At 54.8% G+C, this 24,978-nt stretch overlaps 1 non-coding gene across 1 annotated transcript; it reads right to left on the bottom strand.

Moving 5' to 3' along the window:
- Positions 1-24,439: 24,439 nt before the first annotated feature.
- TRNAK-CUU (transfer RNA lysine (anticodon CUU)) lies at positions 24,440-24,512 on the bottom strand. The gene has a single exon. It is a non-coding gene; the product is annotated as a tRNA-Lys (tRNA).
- Positions 24,513-24,978: the final 466 nt, after the last annotated feature.

Below are 24,978 nucleotides of genomic sequence, written 5' to 3' on the forward strand. Positions count from 1 at the left end.
TCCGCAGTTAAATAGAGGCCAGAGAAGTCCTAAGTTGGATGGATTTCAACAAGCATGCAGAAGCCCTGCAAAACCTCCCTATATTGGTATTAAGCCGAGACTGAGATCCCTATTTCTCCCTTCCGTGGCTGAGCTGCTATTTTGAATGTCATCCTGATCAGAGATGAAAGTCTAAGAGATGTACCACGCATCTCACAACAAAAGTCAGAGAAGACAAAATACATGTTGCTGTGAGTCAGTAAGCCTGTGCAATGCACACCTTATGCTCTGGCTTTAAAATGTAGGTTTAACCAAGGGCCTGGGAGAAAGGAATAAGGACACAGGTGTCAAGGAACTGTAGAAACTAACAGAAGAAAATGAGCCCTCACCTGGAAGTTGTCTGAAAAAGCTCTCCAGGCAAGGGTGCGTTCACATCCTTCTCCTTGGTCTAGCGAGGACAGTGCCCGTTTTGGGCCATCGTTTTCCTTTCCTCCTTAGCAACTGCAGGAAGAGAAGAAGCTACCAAAAGAGTGCTAGAGCTCTACATCTACATACCTCAGGGCTCAGGCCCTGCTCCTTTCACAGCCCTCTTCTTTCCTCATTATCACACAGGACAGACTGCTAAGGTTTGTAAGTTAAAGCTGAAAATAAATCACAGGTGAACAATGAAAATTGAATGCTGCGCTACCCCAGCACAGTACAACAGCAGCTCCTGCCTATCTGCTTTCCCCAACAGCTTCCCAAACACACACCCAGTGCATTACATCTTTCCACAAGGGGAGAACATCCCGGGGCAGAAGCAGCGCAGGAAGCGGCTGCTCTGTTCCTCTCCCTCCTGCCCTGCTGCCTGGGGGTCACTAGTGCTGCAGCTCTCACAGCTCAGGGCTTCTCAGCACCCGTCAGGCCACAGCGCGGGCAAAACCCCCGCTGTGTCCCCGGGATGGTCACGGGCAGCAGCTGCCCCCAGCGCAGCACACAGGTTTCTCTCCCGTTCCTCCCCTCCCCTCCCGCAGACTCCCCCAGGCCCTGGGGCAGAGCGGGGCCCTGCGGCAGCAGCGCCCGGCAGCAGCGCTTCACTGCGCACCAGCACCAGCAGCCAGCGACACACAGGCCCCGCCCCCAGGGCCGGAAGTGACGCCTCCAACACCGCAGACCCTCCCACCCCGCGCTCTCCCATTGGCTCCCGTGGGGCGTTGCCTCCCCGGGGCGGGACACCAGGGAGGGTCGGGAGGGAGGCGGCAGTGCGCGTGCGCGGTGCAGGGGCCGGGTGGGGAGGGGCGGGCAGGGCTGTGCGGCAGCAGTGGCTGGGGAAGGCCCGGCCCGGCCCGGCCTGGGCTGCATCTGGTCTCCGGCAGCCTCCGGCTCTTGCGCCCCTTCTGCTGGCGGAGCTGTGGCTGTTGTCTCTGCCTCCGAGGCCTAGCAGCAGACACCAGGGCCTCCTGGTCTGTCCCTTGCACCCCGGGGACTCTGAGAGGTGTCACCCCGTGGTCCTGCACTCAGCATTGCGCACCCCCACCTGCACGCTGGCACCAGGAGGAGCCCTGGGCAACGCAGAGGGAAAGGATCTCCCTTCCCAGGGGCTCCATGGCCGTGCCTGGCTTTTTTGCTAGATAAAGCACAGGATTGGTTATATGGCACTAGAGCTCCCTGTACATTTCCTTTGCCTACCTGTAATCAGTGATCACAGTTCTCTGCTCCAATTAGCCCTCGGTGAGTTGTTGTTGCTAAAATGGCCCTCGGATCCGTTAATGCTCTATGAAACTTTGGGATCTGCTGCTGACTTTAATGTTTTGTTCACTCTCAATAGGTGTGATTCATGGACTCAGCACCAAGAACACCAAGAGGGTCACTGAAATGCAAAAAGCCCTGGTGAACCACATCTCCCTATCATTTTCTTTGAGTCTTGTATGGCTAATTTAGGAGGTTTCTGTTGTGTAGATGCAAGGTGGAGTCTTCAATAATACACAAATATTTCTGCTTTTGAAGGTTTTATTATTGTTATTATTGTGCCCTCCAGAAGGGCACACATCCCCCGCAGCTAATTTGCCACGATAACCGAGAGCCTGCCTCTGGCCATGGCCGTCAGGAGCCTCCACGCATCCTGCTCCTCACGGTGCCCACAGCCAGGCTGGGCTCAGAGAGGAGCTGGGAGCTGCCCCAGGGAAAGCAGCGCTGTCAGCAGCCACCTCTCGCCCCCTGCCTGCCCGCAGAGCCTGGAAAGCCCGGGACCCGCCCCCTGCCCCGCCCCTCACCGCCCTCCTCTATGCCAGTGCGCATGCTCCGCCCTGCCCGGCCCCGCCCCTCCCCTCTAAGTCCCGCCCCTCCCCCCCTCTCAGGGCCCCTCCCCTCAGCTCCCCTGCCCGCCTCTCCCCACCTCTGTACTGCGCACGCGCACTGCCACCTCCCTCCTGCCCCTCCAGCCCCGGGAGGCCACGCCCCACGGGAGCCAATGGAGGAGGGCTGAGTGGGCGGGACCGCAGGGCAGGGGGCGTCACTTCCGTCTGTGGGGCCTGCATGGTCTGTAGCTCTGTGGTTCTGTGAAGCCCCTCGCTGCCCCACACAGTTCCCCAATGCACCGTGCAAAACTGCCAGGCATTCCCCCAGCACCCTCCTAGGCGCCACACACACCCACGGGGCACCCAGACAGCCCCAAGGTCCCCAAAGCCTGTCTTGAGGCACCTTGGTTGACTGCCTGGGAGCCCAAACTGCCCCCAAACACCCCGGGGAGCCCCAAGGAGCACAAGACTAAGCAACAGAAACTCCTCAAGAACCCTCAGAAACCTCCAATACTCCTACAACCTCACAGGGACACTCCCAGGCAGCCTCCAATTGCCCGTCCCCCACCAGAACTGGGAAGGGGCACCGATGCCACCAGGGATGCTGCTGGGTGGCCAGCTGTGGCCAGATGTGCTGAGGGGCCAAGCTGGTACATATGGCTTCCTTCCCAAGCCAGGAGACACCAGCCCTCTTCCTCCCTGCACAGACACCCTGGGCTCTCTGCTGCAACAGGGAACCCAGAGTGCATGTGTGGGAGGGTCCTCGAGATCCCTAGTGACCCCAGACCTCTGTGGGGGCGGGGGGAGTCTGGTCATCCTCCCAGGCCCCCAGAGAACCCACGTGCTGGGGTCTCCTGTGGAAAAAGGCTGATGCTAGAGGGAAGGCGGCTCACAAGAATCCACTGCAAGAGGGCCCAGGTGGGTTTTGACACACCATTTTAGAAAATAATCCCCCCAGCAAGGCCAAGGCAGCATGCTCACGAGCGTTTCCCAGTGCCAAAATCTTCCAGGATGGATGGAGCAGAGGGGAATTCCCCCAAGGATGCCTGGAGGTGTTTTTCTCAGCTTTGGGCACTGTTTGGAGACACTCATGGCAGCTCTGCCTGAAATCCCCCTGCCCTCTCTCCCTCCCCTTGCCTTTCTTCATCTCTCCTTCTGCCCTCCTTTCTTCCTTTCCTTCCTTCCTTTTCCTTGTTCTCCTTCCTTCTCTTTGCTTTTGCTTTTCCTTCCTTTTTGCTTCTCTCCATCCTTATCTTTCTATTTTCTCTTCTTTCCTTTCCCTTTCTGCTTTCTCTTCTTTCTCTCTTCTTTCCTATTCCTTCCCTCTCCTCTTCCTGTGCTTTTCTTCTTTCTCCTTCTTCTCCTGCCCTTTTCCCCTAATCTTGCCTTTTCCTTCCTTTTGTTGAGGGCTCTTCTCTCCCTCCAGCAACTGCCCCTCCACGTCTCCCGCTCAGCGGACCTTGCAGGGCTCAGCCCCCAGCATGCACGAGGTGACCCCAGCCTGGGGATCCCCTTGAGGCTCTCCCTGCCCCACAGCCTGCCTGGGGAGCAGGCAGGGGGTGTGGGCAGCTCCCCACAAGGCTCCGGGCAGCCCCTGCCCATGGCATGGCCCCCCTGGCTGGGGCCGGGGCCCCAGGGGGTCCTGCAGCCCCTCTGTGACACGGGCTGGCCTCACTGTGGGGCTCTCCCGCATCACAGAGACAGCTGCCCTCTCCCCATGGTGCCCAGCCCCCTCCCCACACTTCCCTGCCAGGCCTCCCGCAGCCCCAGCACGGGGGGCTGCTCTCGCGTCCGCCCGCTCGGCAGCAGCTGCTCTGCAGCTGGACGGCCAAGGCCGAGGGAGGCGGCGGCACCGCGCGACAGGCGCTTTGGGGAAGGGCCACGCGGGAGGAGGAGAGCCCAGAGGAGCAGGTTCTTCTGGGCAAAGGAGAAAAGCCCATTCTCCCGGCCGGGCAGCCGGGTCTTTGCGGGCAGCCATGGGGATGCCCCAGAGGGAGGGCAGGGACAGCATGCACCGTGCCCTCGGGATGGCCGGCAGCTTGCCGTACGCAGTGTTGCGTGACCACGGAGCGGAGGGTAAGGCCTTGCGGAGCTCTGCCGGGAGGGCTGTCCCAGACACTCTTCCCAGCACAGGCGCTGCACGGAGCCAGGAGATGGGGGGACATGCATGGGGAGGGCTGGCGACAGTGCCCAGAGCCCTGGTGGAGCGCGCCTGGGGGGCGAAGGGGACAGTGTGGCCCCGGGGAGTCCGACTGCTGCAGAGATGCTAAGAGACGGCCCCTCATCCCCACTGGGCTGCTCGTCCATGGCCAGGCCGCTGCCGGGGCTTTCTCCCCGCTGCCTCTTCTTGGGCGTCCGGAGGGGCAGAGCAGGCCCTGCACTTGCAGACCCCTCCCCGCCGCGCTGGGCAGGCGGCAGCTCGCCCTTGTGCTGTGCACAGCTCTGCTCGGGTCCCTGCTTCTGGGACCTGTGTCAGGCCGCGGGGGGCAGCGGGCCGCAAGAGCCCACCCGTGTGTCCCCGGAGTGGGACACAGCGCTCCCCCAGGGGACACGCTTTCCCCCAAAGCAGACTCTGCGAGGTCCACAGGAGCTCCCGGCGAGACCAACGTGGCCCAAGGTGGCCGGCACAGGGGTGTTCTGAAGGGTCTCCTCTTTCAGCTCGCGCAGAGAAATGTGTGGCCAAGGACTCCCGCTCCCGAGGGAAGCACCATCTGCCCCAAATACCCGGGGCCACTGAAAGTAAACCCGGGGAGGAGAGAGTCCCAATCAAAATGCCTGCAGCCAGGTGAGACTTGCCGGGGAGGGTGCTGCTGTCGCCAGGGGAGTGAGCTCTTGCTTTGCACACAGTGTCCCTGTGAAGCCTAAAGGGGAGTTAGTTTTCTTCCCGCTGAGGACAGTGTCACTTCTGTGCTGACTCTCTGCTCCCAATAGGCCGAGCATTTGGGGAACGCCCTGGAAATCGGGAAGGGGGAAGTGGGGCCTCGTGGACGCCTTTGTCTGGGGCTGAGCAGGATGTGTTTGCTTCAGGGACCTGTGCTCAGAGTGCCTGGAGACTGCAGCAGGGACAAGGGGGGCAGAGGCTTTTCTCCTGGCTTGCCAAGGGTGCAAGCGTTTCTCCGAGCTGTGCTTGCCACTGGGCTCTTGCCAGAGAGGACTGAGCCTGTTGGGATTGCCAGTTCCAATGGAAAGGATGTGTCCAAAGGTGGTGCATAGCTTGCGAGCACAGAGTGGAGAGCAAAGTCCTCCTGCGCTGCTACCCACTGCCCATGGTGCTTCTCCCTAGAGTGCACGTGCCCTGTCTGGCCGGCTGCCCCTGGGTAGAGGAGGATGGCAAAAGGAGACTCCTTTATCCAGCTGAAGTCCAGAAGATGCTGCAGGAGTGCAAAGCCTGCCGGGAAATAGCAGCGGTAGGTGCTCTGGCTGGATGCATTTCTTATGGCAGCTGTCCCTGGAGAAAAGCCTAGTGGCCTGGTGGTCCCTTTGGGAAAAGTGCTTCCTTTGGGCCTTGCTGCAGGAGAGGGAAGCCGCTCGGTAGTTCTGCAGGACACTTTTGTCTCCTGCATTTCTGTGGAGCACAGCAGGATCCCTTTTGTAGGCACTGTTGATGCCAGCAATGACAATGGTGGGCTTTCCTGTGAGGGCAAGCGTCCCAGCTCTCCTGAGCGCATTGACTGCCGTGGTCACTGCTCATGGCAGAAGAGACCCTTGTGGCTGGATGGAGTTTGGGAGCCCACCATATGTCCATGGCTCAGTAGTGGTGAGCAAAACCCCTCGGGCAGAAAGGTTTGTGCCAGAGAGCAGGAGAGAGGGGGAGCTACCCAATTCATCCCTGATGGTATTGCCATGCTGTGGCCCTGCAGAAGATCCGCAAGCTTCTGAAGAAGTGGGATGTGGGCTACTTCTGGGACGCATATGCCAACCAAACTACACGGCCAGGCTGGAGGAACGAGGTACTGGCAGCCTTTGAAGCCATTCAGCCCTGCACACCTGCCTCATGTGACGGGAGGTTTCTTCTCGCCGCACCTCCATCTCCACTGCTTTCTCTTTTCCCTCCCATGCCTGACAGTATCACCACTGGACAGGAGGGATCAGTGTGGAAGACACTTCCCTGGATGTGCGCAATCCACTGCTGGCCAAAAGGGAAAGGCTGGAGAGCACGGCCAAGATGCGGGACCGTTACGTAAGGCTTTTCTTGGGGAAGGAGGGCCTTCGGGCAACCCTGGGTGATTCTGCGTCAAAGCTCGGGAGCTCTTCTCCAGAAGCCCAGGTGACAGGCAAAGGAAGAGCAGCCAGGCTTGGTGCGCTCCTCACAAGCTGGTGTGAGGAGATCTCATGCTGGAGGCGCAGGGTGGGTGCCGGAGGGCACCTCTGCCCCAAGGCACCCAGGAAACAGCCCAACTGCTTGCAGACTTACTTCTCCAAGCCTCACTTCCTCAGCAGCATTTGGGCCCTCCGGTGCAAAGGATTCCCCATCCTCCAGACGAGCCCAGGAGACAGAGCAAACCCAAAATGCAGGGTGGGAAGCCAGCTGCTCGAGCAAAGAGAGTGACTTTCCAGCTGCCGGAGCCCTGGCAAGAGTAAGCGTGCACAGCTGTGGCAAAGGCCTGGCACAGCCCCGTGCCCATAGCCCTGCGCATGCGACGTCCCCTTTCCCTCTCCCTCATCTGCAGGGCTGGGGGCAGCATCCCCGGCTTCTGGGGGTCCCCAAAGGACCTGGGGGAGACCTTCCCTCCAGGAGCCTCTCTGCTGCCCTAACTTCAAGCCCCAAATCCCTCCAGGGCCAAAAGGGGCTCTGGGTACCAAAGCAACGGCGTGTGCGGGGGCTGTGGGATGGCAGTGGCAGCAGGGCTGCCAGCCAGCGGGTGAGAGAGGATTTGTCACCTCTGTCGCAGGAGCGCTTCACCGTGGGGAACGCAGGCTCTGCCCCCGCTCAGCGCCCAGGCGTCTCCGCGGCAGAAGTGGCCGGAGGCCCAACGAAAACTCCCGGAGCAGAACCTACGGCAGCAGCACTTCCCTGCGTAAGTACCTGCCAACAAGGGGGTGTTTGCTGCTCCCCTCAAAGGCCTTCCTTCCCCCACCAGCAGCACCTGGGAAAGAGGGTCTGCTCCTCAGGCAGCCTGGCCTGGGAGCGCAGCAGGCTCGGGAGCCTGGCACCTGAGTGGGACACCCCTGCCGTCCCCGCAAAAGGTGTTGGGCCCCGAGAAGGAGAGAAGAAGCTGCGAGCTTCTCACCATCAGCAACAGCCTGAGTGTGGCCAGCAGCTTTTCTCGGCTTCTTTCCTCACGCTCAGCCCCTTCCTGTTTAACTCCACAGCCCTCAGCAGACGTCTCGCCTCCTGGAAAAGAGGGAGAGGTACCGCTGATCACCAGCCGGGCTCCTGCGCTTTGGATTTTCCTCTGTTGCATTAAACCAAGTGGCCACATCATGGGAAACTTTGTTGGAGGGGATGTGAAACGGGCACTTTGCAGCGTGGCTGCTTTGGAGGGGAAGTAAAGGGCAGCTGAGGGCACCGGGACTGTGCACCCACTTGGTGTGCACAGATGTGCACGTGTGTGCCCACACTCATGTACTGCGGGGCCTCCTGTCCCCATGCAGTTGGAAACTGCCTTGTGGCAGCAGGACCTTTGGGGACTGACAACATCTGCCCTGCATGTTTCTCCTGGAGCACAATCCTGGCCGCATGTAAAATCTCAGCCCAAGATGTCTCCCACGAGCAGGATGGGTCAGGCAGAGCTGCACGGGGCGGGGGGACACAAGCACCTCTCCCAGAGCCACCTTTCCACTTCTGTTCTCTCTCCGGCTCCCAGAGGGTTCCAGTTCAGGGGCTTCCCACCTTCCCTTTCCTCCCTGTGCCTTGGCTCTGGCCATTGTAAGGATAATCTAGGGGTTCGATCATGAGAGACATGAGGCTCATTAATATAAATACATTTTTTAACAATTAGGTAAAAAAAAGGAGCAATGTTACCAATGCAGGAGGGCTCCCCGTAGCTCCCATGGCGGCCGGTGACAGAGACAGCAGGGCCGCCCCAAGCACGGCTCTGATGTGAGGAACTCCCATCATGTCTGACTTTTACTTTTTATAGACAGCTTAATGAATATTACAATCATCACATTATCTTTTCACACAGATTTATGGGGTACATGTGTATTACATCTTTATCCTAAAGTACATAATATAAACAGCTTCGCACATCCACAAGCACATATTTATAGTTGCTGATTAGTAACATTTGCCTTGACACCGGGTTATTCGTTGGACTTGCGTGTCGGACGAGGCAATTTACATAATGTTGAAAGTAATACACATAGTGTTACGATAGCCAGCAATGCTATGAGACCGCCTGGATAAGGTGTCCAAGCCATCCAGGCAGGGAGCCCACCACTCAGCCAGCCATGCGTCACCATCATGTTGTTGGATATACTGAACAAGCTGTTTGATATTAGGAACATCATCCTCACAGACGAAGATTCCTCAGTTAAATTAAAACAGCACGTTCTTACAATGTCGTGGAATCTGTGGTTATGGTGCGGAAGCAGTCAATTATCAATCTCTTCTGCAATACTCCTCAACGTAGCTCTTGTGTCTCCTTGTTAAGGGAGACGATAGACTCGAACGTCCAATTTAGACCTGTGCCAGTACGCAAGCTACAAGTTCCAATTGCCGATGGTTATGGGCCAGCACCCCCGGGATCCCTGCTAGGCCTAGCAGCAACCCTAGAGCTTCTCCATGTGAAAAAAGGCTTACATGGGGGTTACATGTGTTGTCCAGAACATGCTGTGGGGATCTAGTTTTATTTAACATGTAAGGCAAGATACTTAATGCTACTCTTCCAATGGCACAGGGACCTCCTGCAGAATTAGCAGGTACATACGTGTAAGCTGCAGTCCCACATAAAAGGAACCGTCCTAACGGCAAGATTAAGTAACTCCTCCCCTTACTCTTTGTTCATTCCTGTATTGAGCTGCTGGTTTGCACTCCAGGGAGTTTAAAGCTTGTTCTGCTTTTCAGTAGCCTGGCCCTTTAGCCAAACCCTAAGTTCTGCTTTTATCTAGCCTTCCCTACCTATCAAAAAGATTTCCAGTAAGACTGTTCCTTGTGGAAAGCAGAGCTCATGGGAGACAGCTTGGACTTACCATACGGTCAAAGAGTGTAATTATTTTTTAAGAAACTGTATCATGGGCTTTATTTTATTTTGCTTGCAATTAAGAAGAGCCATCCTTCTGTGTCTATTAAGGAAAGCAGGTGGGAATTGGGGCGTATGAGCTGTAACATTCAGTGGGAGATTCCAGTGGAATAAAGGTAGCTTGTAACAGGAGTGACCTGAGTCCCAGGTACCTGATGGGAGAAATGGCAGAGCTGAGGAGATGAAATGGAAGATTGTCCATACAGTGTCTGACCTCTGGGACACTGCTTTTCCTATATGCCCAGACTTCATTAGGAGACGCTCTGGATCAATATCCATTGGAGAATGTTGCTGTTGCTTATTCTGAAAGATGAAATAACAATAATAAAACCTTCAAAAGCAGAAATATTTGTGTATTATTGAAGACTCCAAATTGCATCTACACAACAGAAACCTCCTAAATTAGCCATACAAGACTCAAAGAAAATGATAGGGAGGTGTGGTTCACCAGGGCTTTTTGCATTTCAGTGACCTTCCTGGTGTTCTTGGTGCCGAGTCCATGAATCGCACCTATTGAGAGTGAACAAAACATTAAAGTCAGCAGCAGATCCCAAAGTTTCATAGAGCATTAACGGATCCGAGGGCCATTTTAGCAACAACAACTCACCGAGGGCTAATTAGAGCAGAGAACTGTGATCACTGATTACAGGTAGGCAAAGGAAATGTACAGGGGGCTCTAGTGCCATATAAACCCTTCCTGTGCTTTATCTAGCAAAAAAGCCAGGCACGGCCATGGAGCCTCTGGGAAGGGAGATCCCTTCCCTCCTGCGTTGCCCAGGGCTCCTCCTGGTGCCAGTGTGCAGGTGGGGGTGCGCAATGCTGAGTGCAGGACCACGGGGTGACACCTCTCAGAGTCCCCGGGGTGCAAGGGACAGACCAGGAGGCCCTGGTGTCTGCTGCTAGGCCTCGGAGGCAGAGACAACAGCCACAGCTCCGCCAGCAGAAGGGGCGCAAGAGCCGGGGGATGCCGGGGACCAGACGCAGCCCAGGCCGGGCCGGGCCGGGCCTTCCCCAGCCACTGCTGCCGCACAGCCCTGCCCGCCCCTCCCCACCCGGCCCCTGCACCGCGCACGCGCACTGCCGCCTCCCTCCCGACCCTCCCTGCTGTCCCGCCCTGGGGGGGCAATGCCCCATGGGAGCCAATGGGAGAGCGCGGGGTGGGAGGGTCTGCAGTGTTGGAGGCGTCACTTCCGGCCCTGGGGGCGGGGCCTGTGTGTCGCTGGCTGCCGGTGCTGGTGCGTGGTGAAACGCTGCTGCCGGGCGCTGCTGCCGCAGGGCCCCGCTCTGCCCCGGGGCCTGGGCGAGTCTGCGGGAAGGGAGGGGAGGGGAGGGATGGGATGGGAGAGAAACCTGTGTGCTGCGCTGGGGGCAGCTGCTGCCCGTGACCATCCCGGGGACACAGCGGGGGTTTTGCCCGCGCTGTGGCCTGACGGGTGCTGAGAAGCCCTGAGCTGTGAGAGCTGCAGCACTAGTGACCCCCAGGCAGCAGGGCAGGAGGGAGAGGAACAGAGCAGCCGCTTCCTGCGCTGCTTCTGCCCCGGGATGTTCTCCCCTTGTAGAAAGCTGTAACGCCCTGGGTGTGTGTTTGGGAAGCTGTTGGGGAAAGCAGATGGGCAGGAGCTGCTGTTGTACTGTGCTGGGGCAGCGTAGCATTCAGTTTTCATTGTTCACCTGTGATTTATTTTCAGCTTTAACTTACAAACCTTAGCAGTCTGTCCTGTGTGATAATGAGGAAAGAAGAGGGCTGTGAGAGGAGCAGGGCCTGAGCCCTGAGGTATGTAGATGTAGAGCTCTAGCACTTTTTTGGTAGCTTCCTCCCTTCCTGCAGTTGCTAATGAGGAAAGGAAAAAGATGGCCGCAAACGGGCACTGTCCTTGCTAGACCAAGGAGAAGGATGTGAACGCACCCTTGCCTGGAGAGCTTTTTCAGACAACTTCCAGGCGAGGGCCCATTTTCTTCTGTTAGTTTCTACAGTTCCTTGACACCTGTGTCCTTATTCCTTTCTCCCAGGCCCTTGGTTAAACCTACATTTTAAAGCCAGAGCATAAGGTGTGCATTGCACAGGCTTACTGACTCACAGCAACATGTATTTTGTCTTCTCTGACTTTTGTTGTGAGATGCGTGGTACATCTCTTAGACTTTCATCTCTGATCAGGATGACATTCAAAATAGCAGCTCAGACACGGAAGGGAGAAATAGGGATCTCAATCTCGGCTTAATACCAATACAGGGAGGTTTTGCAGAGCTTCTGCATGCTTGTTGAAATCCATCCAACTTAGGACTTCTCTGGCCTCTATTTAACTGCGGAAACCGTAGGACATGGGGGCCCAGTTTGAAAGGGGCCATCTCTAAAAAGGACCTTGGAAGCTTGGAAAGGGAGGAATGTGCTGTTTGGTTGGTTGTGTATACAAAATATCCTTCTTGCACTTTGATGTAGGAGGAAGACTTTTCACACTGTCTGCTAGTCAGACAGTCTGACCTTGCTTGCTAGCACTTGGCTTGGAAAGGGCTAGGAAATCAAGGGTTTACTAAAGCCTACAGGGTCATGCTACAGTCTGAGGAAAAGGGGTTTGTTTGTTTGTTTGTTTGTTTATTGTATTTTGTGAACCCAGCCTCAGCCAGGAGGGAGATGCTGTTGCAGATCTGAGTATTATTTTATCCTAACAGGCCCATGGGCTGTTTGCCTGCCTTAAGCACACTTGGATGCCAAAAGCCGTACTGCAACCAGTCTAATGCACGCCACGGTGTTCCGATTGCCTGACTCCAGTGTTGTCCTCTGTTCCGCCTTGTGTTGTCAGCTCAGCTCCCTTTGAAGCTCACCAGCCTCAAGTTCTTCTGGGTTCTTGTCTTAGGTTCTTTGGTGTGGGGAATGCCTGCTGTGGTTGGCTGAAACCTCAGGGTTGTGCAGGCTGCCGCGTAATGTAGCAGAAGAGGTGTTTGCTGCTCTTGTGTTCATTCCTGAGCTGCTTGCTTATGCTTACTAGTCCTCCTGTTTTCTGTCAGCTTCCTCTCTTTCCTCTGTTACTGCTGAAGTAAGCATGGTCTGAAACACCCCTGCCCTCCTGAAAGAGAGAACCAGGCTGCTGTTACTACCTGAGCAGCAAGCTGAGGAAGAGGGTGATCCTTTGCTCTGAAACACTGTTGCTGTTTCCAGGGTCTAACTTGTCAGGCTTTTAATGGGCCTTGTTTCAGCTGACTGCTGTGCAAAGGTTCCTGTGCTCAGTATTTTCCCTCGTAAGCCCTTTCTGCTGTAACTGTGTTTTTTCAGGCCATGGTCAGAGGGATTGCTGCTGCATTGGAGGAGGGCAGGCCAGAGAAGATCATGAGCAGTGCTTTCAGCCTCACTGGCACCCCTGAGGACATGCACACAGTAAGCAACCTTTGCTGGTTCAGGGATGAGGTAACGTTTGCTGCAGTGCAGTGCTGTTCTCCTGCAGTGTATATTGAAAAGTCTCCCTTGACTACGTCTATGAGTTTTCATTTCCTAGGTCTTTGCTGACCCTCCACCGCAGCTCTTGGAAGTATCTGTGTTTGGGCTCTGATGCAAACCAGTGCATGACATGAAGATGGTGAAAGATCTTGGGCTGTTTAGTGATGCAGAGAGAGTAAGTATTTATTTCTCTTACTCTTTTTGTGTAAGAAATATGTTTTACACAGCAAAAGAGGAGTGCTAATTTCACTGTAAGGTCTTCTTCCAAAGAGTGTCACGGTCTGAGAGAACTCTTATTTTTCCTGTCTAATTATATCTTGCAAACTGATAAGTATGACTGTACTAGAGATATGGAAAATGTGAAAAAGAAACAGCTCTTTCAGGCCTTTTTTTTTTCACTCTGAAACTTATCCAAATGATGGCTGGGGTTGAAAGAGGCAAGAAGACTGCCTGATGCCTTCCATTGCAGAGGCACAAGCAGCTTTTAATTTGTTGTGGTTTGCTCCTCAGTTACTAAATCTTGTGGTTCCTCATGCACAAAAGAATGATGTGTGCTTGGGCAGTGGGGTTAGACTAGAGGCTAACGGGCACTGCTTAGCTTCCTGTGCCTGTCCCGGTGACTCAGGTTTGGGTTCCTCTTTGCCTGTTTTTCTTTGACATCTCATCACCTACCAGAGAATCTCCTGGGTGCTGTGGTTTAGTCACCTGTCACAGGCAAAGGTATCCTAGCATTGATGTTACAAATAGACTTAAGCTCCCTTGTGAAGTGTTTTCTTGATTGAAATCCACATGCAGAATTTCCTTTTCAAGGATGTGAAGCCTTTTCAAATCCCGATGGCATTTCCTGCTGGCAACTTTATGGATATTTGTTCTTGTGGCAGCACTGTTTGTGAGGGTAACTGGTTCTGTGTTCCTAGAGGAACTTTGCCTGTATGGAACAATCCTACTTCCTCTGTCTTAGTCTGGCTCTGTCAGATGGAATTATCCTAGTGTGCTTTTGGATGATTGGCACTTCATTTCTGGAGCATCTTCCTAGCCTGCCTTTGTTCCTTTCTTGCTGCAATTTCTCTTTTTCTTTTTCTTCAAAGGAGATCACAATTACCAATAGTATTTCATGTGATATGCCTCAAGTGCCAGTAGGAATACTTCTGTGTCTGCTGGGAGAATATTCCTTTCTTCACGATTCTACTTGGGGATCATATTAGCTGTTGCACTCTGTTTGTTATCTGGATAAGAATCCGCAGCAGCCTCCACATTTCCTGACCTCTGGTTTAGAGCAGAAATTCTTGTGGTTAATCCTGCATGCCAGAATGAAGTTGCTGTTCTGTTCCTGGTTGCTCCTTGCAGGTACTGCTGCCCTGTTGTTTGAGGCCACATCTGGAGTAGTGTGTGCAGTTCTGGGCTTCCTGGTACAAGAGAGACAGGGAGTTACTGGATCAAGTCCATGCAAAGCCTTCTAAGATGCTGAAGGGACTGGAGCATGTCTCATGTGAGGAAAGGCTGAGCGAGCTGGGACTCTTCAGCGTGGAGAAGAGGAGGCTGGTGGGTGTGTCTTATCACTGTGTATAAGTATCCGAAGGGAGGTCGTAGAGCGAATGGGGCCAGACTCTTTCTAGTGGTGTCCAGTGATAAGACAAGAGGCAACGGGCACACACAGCAACCCAGAAGTTCCACCTGAACTTGAGGGAAAATTTGTTTGCTGTGAAGGTGACTGAGCGGTGGATCAGATTTCCCAGAGAGGCTGTGGAGTCTGCTTCCTTGGAGAGAGTCACAACCATCTGGACAAGTTCCTGGGCAACACGTGCTAAGTGACCCTGCTTGAGCAGGGGGTTGGACTAGATGATCTGCAGAGATCCCTTCCAAGCTCAACCATTGTATGATTTTGTGAATCTCTGTGGACGTCTTGTGTCTTTTTTTCTAAACATGTTCTGGGCATTTGAACACGTAATCAGCATGTTAATGCAATGCAGGCCATGAGCTAAATTTCAAAGGACAGGCTTTCTGTATCCATGCATCCATTTTTCACATCTCTGTTAGACTGACAGGTACAGGCCTAAAGTAGAATGTGTCTCTTATGACAGTAAGTAAAGCTAGATGATAGGATTCCAGGGATCCTTGCTTGCTTTGTGCCTAATGGAACTGTGTGCTAATCTTTTGTGTATATGCGGAGCCTTCATAAAGTTACTGTGTAGGCACCAAGTGTGCACATGTCAGATTGTCTTCGTGTTCATGACTGATCCTTCATGTTTCTTGTCATTAGGAGAACCTGCATGAATACTCCCCAGGAGAAAAGAACAAGAAAGAAACGTAAAGAACTGATGAAGAAATCCCTAACACTCAAGGTGGCACTGCAGAATAGTTCTGGCTTTCCAAATTATTTTCTGTGTTCTGGTCAAAAGCCTCCTCCGAAACAATGGAAATGAGCTGAACAGCTGGACATTTCTTGTCAATTCTCATCTCTGTCTAACCTTGCAGACCGTAGTCATAGGCTCCAGGGCCTGGCTAGTAAGGTCAGGACAGAGAAGTCAGCAAACAAAACCAGTCCCTTTTCCAAATGCTTATAACCTAGCACAAGAGGAAAGGCTTGTTCCAGTTAGACTCCCAGGGGCCAAACGTCCAGTATGGCAAGTCAGCACAAACTCACAAACACACACACACAGACAAACACTCTTCAGTAGCAAGCAGTTTATTGGTAGATACTTACAAACAGACCGACCTAATGGTAATCTCGAGAAGGACCACCTCAACGCTTGCCCCGATCGTCTGCATGATGAGAGAGAGTCAGCAGGCACATTCCTTTCGGGCGTCCCCGAGGAGGCAACATGGTCCTCTGTTGTGTAGCAGCCTTCCTCTCCTTCGGAAAAATTCCAGTATTTGTGGTTACTTGTTGTAGGCGGGAGTCCCGGAACCTGGGGCCAGCAAGTGCAGGGAGTCTAGCCCAACTCCTCTTTGGTTGCATAACCGGGCTATAATACTGCACATGCATGCAGACTTATTTTGGGGGCCACATTGACTTTGGGAGTCGCTATTTCATTAGTCTACAACTTCTGACCTTCATGTTGACTGCTTCTCATGGTCCAGCCACAGAATCTAGATGTGACCACCTGCTGTTTTTTCTCACAGATTTCCAAGACTTTGTTGGTTACTTATTTGTATTCCACTTGACACAGCTGTATTGTTCCAGACACCAAAAAGTTACAACACAGAGCATTCCCAGCAAGTATCACCTAGTACAGATACACCCCTCCACACAGGGTCCTCCTTGCGTCTCCCCAGGGTGTCCCCATCATGTCTCCCAGGCTGTCCCTGTGCCCCAGTGTCCCTGTCATGTCCTCCCAGGGTGTCCTTCTTCCTACAGGGTGCTGGCAGAGGTTCTGCCAGGGTCCCCTGTCCTTATCCCCCTGGATGCTTATGAGGGGGCTCTGGAGCTGGGCTGAGAGCTGAGCCAAGAGCTGGGCCTCACCCCAGGGCTGCTGTCGGCCTTGCTGTGCATCATACATCACACCGTGGCCACACACGCAGGTGAGTGCAGGGCTGGAGAAGTGCAGGAGAAATGCTGGCACAGAGCTGTGCTCACTGTTGGTCCTCCAGGGACCTCAGAGACCCCTCTGCCTGACCAGGATGAGTGCTACAGCTGCTTCAGTCAGCTGCTGCTGTGCCACACCGTGCATGAGTCCTTGCATGCCTGTTGGAGGTTTACTGTCACAGGGTTCGTGGTCCTTCCATGCTCCCCGCACACTTAGAGGGGGCCCATGTGCTCTTTGCACGCAGCCCACATGCTTAGTGCCTCAGCAATCCCTGCATGCTTTATCGCTGCCTGCATGGTCCTGGGACTATACCCATGCAGCTCTATGCTCCTGCACACTCTCTCCTGCGACAGACTTATCAGAACCCAAACACTGCCCACACGCTCCTTGGACTCTTTCGTAAACGCTAGCAGCATGCTGCTCTCCTTCTGCCCTATGCCCGCAGGCTCCTTGTATGCTCCCCTCCCCTTGCACTCTGCCTGCAGCCTGCCCAGCCCCTGCCCATCCTTTGCTTTCCCCTACCTGTGATGCCATCTCTGCAGTGCGCCCCAGCCAGTGTGGACATGTTTGGGCCAAGGCAGGCGGCCATATGCCAGCCTACATCTTCAACATGGTCCTTCAACATGCAAAGCTCTATGTGTATGCCCTCACGCCTACATCCTCAACATGGTCCTTCAACATGCAAAGCTCTATGTGTATGCCCTCACACCCCAGGTGACCTTGGCACTGTCAGAGGTAGGTGTGCGGTGAGATGTGTGATGCGAATGTTAGCATGCCCCTGTCCCCATCGGCTTATGTCCTTGTCAGCAAGCCTGCCTTGACCTGAGCCTGGTCTACCTAGGAGGCCCTGAGCCTGCCTTCACCCAGGAGGAAGGAGGGGAAACCCCTAGGAAGCTCAGCACAGGTGGACTCTCCCTGACTCAGGGTCATGGGGGATGGCCTGGTGTCTCAGGGGGCTAGAGGGAACATGGAGTCATGGGGCGACTACGGGGTCCTGGGGGCATCCTGGGATCTTGGAGGGCTGGAGGGTGATGGGGAGGCTGATGGGAGGCACCCAGGGTTCATTTGGGCACACAGGGGTCTAATGCTGTCCAAGGGGCACCTTGGCATTGTGGGGAGGGTCATAGGGAATGCTTTGTGGTCTGGTGGCATCAAAGGGGGCCCTTGGTGTCATGAGATGTTGCAAGAGCTCTGGAGGGCAGCCTCGCATCCTAGAGCAGGGCTGCGGTGAACCTCGGATCAGGGGGCTGGGACCATGGGTGGCCCTGCAAATCCCCAGGCTCCACTTTTTCCCTTGCACCAGGCCCTGACCCCTCCCTTTGTGTACTGTGTCCCTCCTGTCCCCTGTGCCAGGCCTCTGCTCTACCTCTCACATCTCCCTGTGTGCCCAGCATCTCCCCAGCCCTGGAGACAAACCCTAACCCCTGACTTCTGTCGCCCTGTATCCCCTGTATGTCTCCAGCTCCAGGCCCTGAGCTCTGTTCCCTCATACGCCCTCCTTGGCCCCAGTCAGGGCCTTATGGCCCCTGTCTCCCTGGTGCCAGGCCCTGAACCTTGTTTCCCCCTTTCCCTCGTCCCCCTCCTCCCTGCTCTCTTGGTGTAACCTGTGTCCCCTTGTCCCCAGGCTCCCCACTGCAGGAGGCAGCGATGGCTGAGTTGGCCCAGGTGGTTCAGGGGCTGTGCCAGGGGGTGCATACAGGCATTCAGCATGGTCAAGACCGGCTAGAGGCTTCCCTGGGCTCCCTGGAGAGGCCACGGGGCTGAGGATCCGACTTGGGGTGCCTGAGGCCTCCCTCTGGGCAAGGAAAGCCTTGAGTGCCCCTGGAGCCAAGTCCAATAAAGGCCTTGGACACTGCTGTCCTCTCTGGGACCCACTCCCATGTGCCCTGGGACAGCCCTGGGACTCCCACAATATTCTCTGGGGCACCTCTGCTGCCCACACGTGTCCTCTGATCTCTGTCCCCAGACCTGGGACTCCCTCACAGGAGCCCTCTGGGACTCCCTGTGTCTCTCAGGGCACCCTGGGAAACCCCTACACTCCCCTTCTCTCCCATCTCCTCCAGGACACCATGGGAACCTTATATCCCCCCGGGACACCTCTGGGAGCCCCATGTCCCCTGGGGTCCCTCTCCTGCCATGTCTTCTGGGACACCCTGGGACAGCACCAAATGCCCAGGGATCCCTCACATCCTGTGGGCCCTCCCTCCCCTCCCTGGGAACACCCAACTATATGCCAAAGCACATCGACTCCTTTGTCACACAGGGTATGTATTTACTACTACAGCCCCAGGGGGCTTTGTCCCCAGCTCCCTTTGGCTCCAGGGGCCTTGGGCTCCAATGGCCTGGGGCTCTGCCCTGTCACAGCCCCACTGGCCTTAGCCCAAGTCCCAAATGCAGTTCATTTTCAGAACTAGAGCCTCCTGTAACACTTGGAAGCAATAGGAGCTACTTCAACGTTCAGTAGCTGCATACTACTTGAAGGAAAACACTTCCTTCCCACTTGCTCACAGTTCACTGCAGCCCACAACTTGCTCTGGAAGTTTGGACTGCCCTACACAGCGCAAAGGTTTGGCTTGCTTTCAGGTGGCTGTAGAGCAGCTGTCATTTCACACGACCACATACCCATGAGCAAAACAAAGCCTTGTTCCTGTCCGCTGAGCAAGGGGAACCTTTTTCCTGGTGCCGCCGTTGGTGGGGGTGAATCACTGCAGGCTGCTCTATTTAGGCCACCCACTATCTCATGAGCAAACGCAGCACTAGAGCCTTCTCTGACGTGTTAAACATCTCTGGAAGTCCATATTTGCTTGCTCTTTCCAAAACAGCAGGCTGCAGCTGCCAAAGAGGCGCAAGCTGTGTGTTTCTTCACTTGTGAGGGCTGTTCGGGGTGTGTGGTGGGTGTCACTTACAAAACAGCCACGGCATGAAAGATGTAGGCTTTGTGTGTCCTGTGGTGGATTGTGGAGCAGGGCTCTACCCAGCCCCAGCTTGCACAGGGGCAGGCGCCCGCCAAGCTCTAACAGTCTGGGGGCTCCATCCATGCCTCTGGCTGTGTGCTGCAAGTCACGCCCAGGGCAATGTCACAGCAGGAAATACCAGCACCCCAGGGTGCAACAGGGTCCCCAAGAGCAGGGCAGGTCCAGTGTAGACGGGACTCTGTGCAACCCCCAAGGTACCTTGGGCCTAGGGGCCGGGCCATGCCATGGGGCTGCCGCTGCCCAACCTGGCCCAGCTGCTGGCAGCAGCCCAGCCCCGCTCTGGCCCTGCGGCTCACCAGAGAGGAAACGCCACTCAAATTTGGAGACCTTTACCAGAGCAAAGGCTCTGGCCCATTCTCCACTCTCCATTGGCCTCCAACCTCCTCCATTCTGCCAGGCAGGCTTCAGATGCCTCCAGCCTTTGCAGACGCCAGCTTCCTCATCTTGGCAGGATGCTGCAATGCAAAGGACAGATTCCCTCTCGCACGCTGGCTGTGTCCCTTCCTGTCCCTGCCTGCTCCCAGACCCTGCACAGATGCTGCCACTGCAGATCTCCACCCCCTCCAATGCAGCACCAGCATCAGGCCCTCCCTGGGGCTGCACAGAGACACAGGGCATCAGGGGCTGGCCCAGGGCACCCCCAAAACAGGGGAAAGCAGTGGCTGCTGCATCTACCCCAGGGCTCAGAATCCGTGACCCTGCAGCACAGTGCTCCATGCTGCTACACTCCCCTGGGCCTTAAAAGGAGGTGGCATAAACTTACTCTTGTTGTGGCATCTCCAGCCCTTGGGTCACTTTCTTCTGCTTCTCTGCTCAAGGCAGGGAGAGGAAGCTGTAGTTTTGGCCGACAGCTCTTGCATCTTTCTTCTCTTTGTTTTGAGCTTCTCTGGACAGAAGCCACCATTTTTCTCTGACGTTCTTCTGCCTCAAGGAGCAACCATGCTGCAAGGCAAACAGGGAGGAGGCATTTCAGATGGACCAGAGATCAGAGGAAACACCGCTCAGCAGACCAGGAGGCATCTCCTGATTGGACAGCCAATTGCACAACATTCAACTCCAAGGCCTGCATTTTCCAAACAAGTCCACATCAGTGGCTCCGTACCTCTGCCAATGGAGCCAAGAGACTTCTTCCTTTCTTCATTTTTTACACTAGTGTGCTTGGAAGTCAATCCTAATCCTTCAGATTAAAGCCTAGACTTACAAAACCATGCTCAATGCAAATACATCGCTCACGGAGCTTGTCCAACCCTCCCCTTCTACAGCACCACCTTCCTCCCGTGGCATTTCTTGTCATACTTTCTCCCTGCTTCAAGAGTCTGAAAAGCAGTCACCTTATACATCCTCTCTTACATCCGTCAGCCCCTCAGACCTGCCTTCTCCCTTCTTTTGCTGTGCAAGCTCTTCTGATTTGGGGACACCCTCCTTTGCGGCTTTGCCCAGGTCTTGCTCATTTAAAAGCCTGGCAACCAGAAGGAGACGTCAGATGGCACACTCACCACAAGCTGCTACACACTTCCCACCGAGTCAGAAGACTTATGCCCAGGGGGCACATGAGCATAATCTCTCAGGAAGCTCTTCACAATTGCCTCCCGAGGATGGATCCCTCAAGAAGGACACACAACACTGCCAAGGGAAATGGCTGCCTCACACTCATCCTAGAGCACAGAGTTACCCAAAGCCAGTTCTCCAGGAGTCTCCCTTCATTCCAGGCACTCCAGCCCGGGCCTTTCTCCTCTCCTCTCCCATCAACTCCATCTCACGGATCAGTTTTGCCTGAACACGTCCTCAGGAAAGGAGGCGCTTGCCAGCAACACCCTCTGGAAGTACAAAACAAGGAAGATCTGCACTCCTGCATCGGTGGGACGGTTGCCACAAGGAGCACGTGCTGGTCTGCTCATGCATTGGCTACTGCAGACTGAGCACAGACTCCTCCAACCTTGGAGTCCCCTTCTCCATGTGCTCCTTGGCCCTCAAACACTCCTCACTGTGTCCAGCACTCTGCCTTCTTCTCCCTTCTTTCTCTGCGTCAGCTCTACCGATTTGGCAGCTCATTGTGCCTCAGCCTTGCCCACGCACTGCTCATCTGCGATCCTGAAAACCAAGACAAAGAAATGAAATCTCCTACACGAGTCTCTCCAAAAACTGACACATGCTGCCAATCCAGCCAGGAGACCTTGAGTCCTTGGGCACCTGATCACAACCTCTCAGCACTACTACAGGCAACAGGGCAAAAGGAAACAGCTCCCTCACACACATGCAAGAACACAGGGTGCACCCAAAGCCACTTCCCAAGAGTCTCATCTCACTCCATACACTCCAGCACACACCTTTGTTCTCTTCTCTCCTGTTACCTCCTCCTCACTTGTTTGGAGTGGACAAGAGAGCCTCAGCAGAGGACCCACTCACCAGCAAGACCTTCTGGAAGTACAGGACAAGGAAGGTCTTCTCAAGATCTTCTCTGGGATGGAGACCACAGGAAGGACAGGCAACCCTGTCCATTCCTGGGTGACTGTAACCTGAGCGCACACTTCCAAGGAGGCCCTTGGACCTTTCCGATTCCCCATTTTGCTCCCCACTCCTATCCCTTTCCTAAATGGACACATTGCACAGGGGGATTGCCTTGTCCCACTGCTTACCCAGGGCCACATTCTCAAAAGCATGACAGCTGTTACCTTACCTCTTCGGCCCTTCTGCTCCCCAGAGCTGCCTTCTCTTGCCTTCTCTTTCTGGGCAGGCTCAATGAATTGGCTGGCAGCCTCTTGCTTGGCTTTGCTCAGGTACTGCTCATCTGCAAACCTGCAAATCAGAAGGACACACACATGAAGCCTCATGGGAGAGTCTTACCAAAAAACTGCTGCACACTTCCCTGCACACCAAAGACAACTCACATCCTTGGAGCATGTGCTCATAACCTCCCAGCATTGATACAGACAACATCACCAGCGAAAGGGCTGCCTCGCACATGCCCAGGTGACACAAAGCCATGCCCACAAGAGTCTCACCTCACTCATAGAATCATAGAATCAGCAAGGTTGGAAGGGACATCTGGAGATCATCTAGTCCAACCTCCCCACTCAGCAGGGTCACCTAGAGCATGGTAGGCAGGGTTGCTTCCAGGCGGGCCTTGAATATTTGCAGAGAAGGAGACTCCACTACCTCTCTGGGCAACCTGTTCCAGTGCTCCATCACTCTCACAGGGAAGAAATTCCCCCTCACCTTCAGGCGGAACTTCCTGTGCTTCAATTTCTGCCCATTGCCTCTTGTCCTGTCACACAGGGCAACTGGAAAGAGTTTGTCCCAGTCCCCTTGACACCCTCCCTTCAGGTACTTATACACATTGAGAAGATCCCGCCTCAGTCTTCTCTTCCCCAGGCTGAAGAGGCCCACCTCTCACAGCCTTTCTTCATAGGGCAGGTGCTCCAGCCCTCTGATGATCTTTGTAGCCCTTTGTAGCCCTACGCTGGACTCTCTCCAGTAGCTCCATGTCTCTCCTGTACTGGGGAGCCCAGAACTGGACACAGTCCTCCAGATGAGGCCTCCCCAGGGCTGAGTAGAGGGGCAGGATCACCTCCCTCGACCTGCTGGCAACACTCTTCCTAATGCACTCCAGGAGACCATTGGCCTTCTTGGCCACAAGGGCGCATTGCTGGCTAATGGTCAACCTGTCATCCTCCAGCACTCCCAGGTTTTCTCTGCAGAGCTGCTCTCCGGAACGTCAGCCCCCAGCTAGGATGATTCTTCCCTAGATGCACGATTCTGCACTTGCCCTTGTTGAAACTCAGGAGGTTTGTCTCTGCCCAGCTCTCCAGCTTGTCCAGGTCTCTCTGAATGGCAGCACATCCATCAGGTGTGTCAGCCACTCCTCCCAGCTTGGTGTCATCAGCAAACTTGCTGAGGAGGCACTCTGTCCCCTCATCCAGGTCATTGATGAAGAAGTTGAACAGGATGGGACCCAGTACTGAGCCCTGGGGGACGCCACTAGTCACAGGTCTCCCACTAGACTCCATGTCACTGATGATGACCCTCTGAGCTCTGCTTTTCAGCCAGTTTTCAATCCCCCTCACTCTCCACTCGTCTAACCCACACTTGCTGAGCTTCTCTAGGAGGATGTTATGGGAGACAGTGTCAAAAGCCTTGCTGAAGTCAAGGGACACAACGTGCACTGCTCTGCCCTCAGCTACCCAGCCAGTCAGTCTATCATAGAAGGCTATCAGGTTGGTTAAGCAGGATTTCCCCTTGGTGAATCCAAGCGGCTACTCCTGATCACCATAGTTTCCTCCATCAGTCTGGAGATGACATCCAGAATGAGCTGTTCCATCCCCGTTTCTAAGGATGGAGGTGAGGCTGACTGGCCTATAGTTGCCTGGGTCCTCCTTCTTGCCCTTCTTGAAGACTGGAGTGACATTGGCTTTCTTCCAGTCCTCAGGCACCTCTCCAGTTCTCCAGGACCTTTCCAAGATGATGGAGAGCAGCTTGGTGGCTTGGCAACAACATCCGCCAGCTCCCTCAGTACCCGTGGGTGCATCCCATCTGGGCCCATGGATCTGTGGATGTCTAGCCTGCCCAGAAGGTCTCTAATCCTTTCCTCCTCAACCAAAGGAAAGTCTTCCCTTCTCTGGACTTTCTCCCTCACATCCAGGCTACACGGTTAATGAGGGCTGCCCTTAGCAGTGACGACTGAAGCAAAGAAGGCATTCACTAATTCTGCCTTCTCTGTATCCCTTGTCACCAGGGCCCATGCCTGATGCAGTAGGAGGCCCACATTTTCCCTAGTCCTTCTCTCGCTGCTGATATATTTGAAGAAGCCCTTCCTGTTGTCCTTGACATCCCTTGCAAGGCTCAACTCCAAATGGGCCTTAGCCTTCCTCGCAGCATCTCTACATACTCTGACTGCATTCCTATAATTCTCCCAAGGAGCCTGTCCCCTCTTGCACATTCTGTGTATTTTCTTCTTCTGTCTGAATTTGGCCAAGAGCTCCTTGCTCACCCACTCAGGCCTCCTGCCCCTTTTGCTGCACTTCTTACATCATAGGGATACACCGCTCTTGAGCTTGAAGAAAAGCTCAAGCGCCCAACGTGGGGCTCGAACCCACGACCCTGAGATTAAGAGTCTCATGCTCTACCAACTGAGCTAGCCAGGCCACCTATTTGATGCTCTCCGGCTCGTGCCTTGGTCTCCTCGCCTGTCCCCTCCACATCACTGGTCTTCATTAAAGGAAGATGACTGCAGGAAATTATGCCCTTGACAGCAAGGCCCTCCTCTCGAATGACAAAATGGCAAAGTTCTTCACACCTGCACCACTTGGGTGGTTTGCACAGGAAGGACATGCTGGCCTGCTCATGCATGGGCCTCTGTGGACAGAGCATTGACTCCTTGTGCTTTCCAGTCTGCTTTCCTATGAGGTTTTTGGCCCTCTCACACTCCTCATCTTGTTTGGCCTTCCCTTCCTGAAGGACCCTGTTGCTCCCTGGCGTCTTCTGGGGTCATTCTTTTCTCAGATCTGCATTCTGAAATGGGGGCCAGCTGGGACAGCCTGGCCACTGGAGAGGGTCTCTCTGGCATGGGAGACACACAGGCCTATGAGGGGAAGACATGCATACAGAGTC

The sequence above is a fragment of the Rhea pennata genome, unplaced genomic scaffold, assembly GCF_028389875.1.
Source record: "Rhea pennata isolate bPtePen1 unplaced genomic scaffold, bPtePen1.pri scaffold_31, whole genome shotgun sequence".
Lineage (NCBI taxonomy): Eukaryota > Metazoa > Chordata > Aves > Rheiformes > Rheidae > Rhea > Rhea pennata.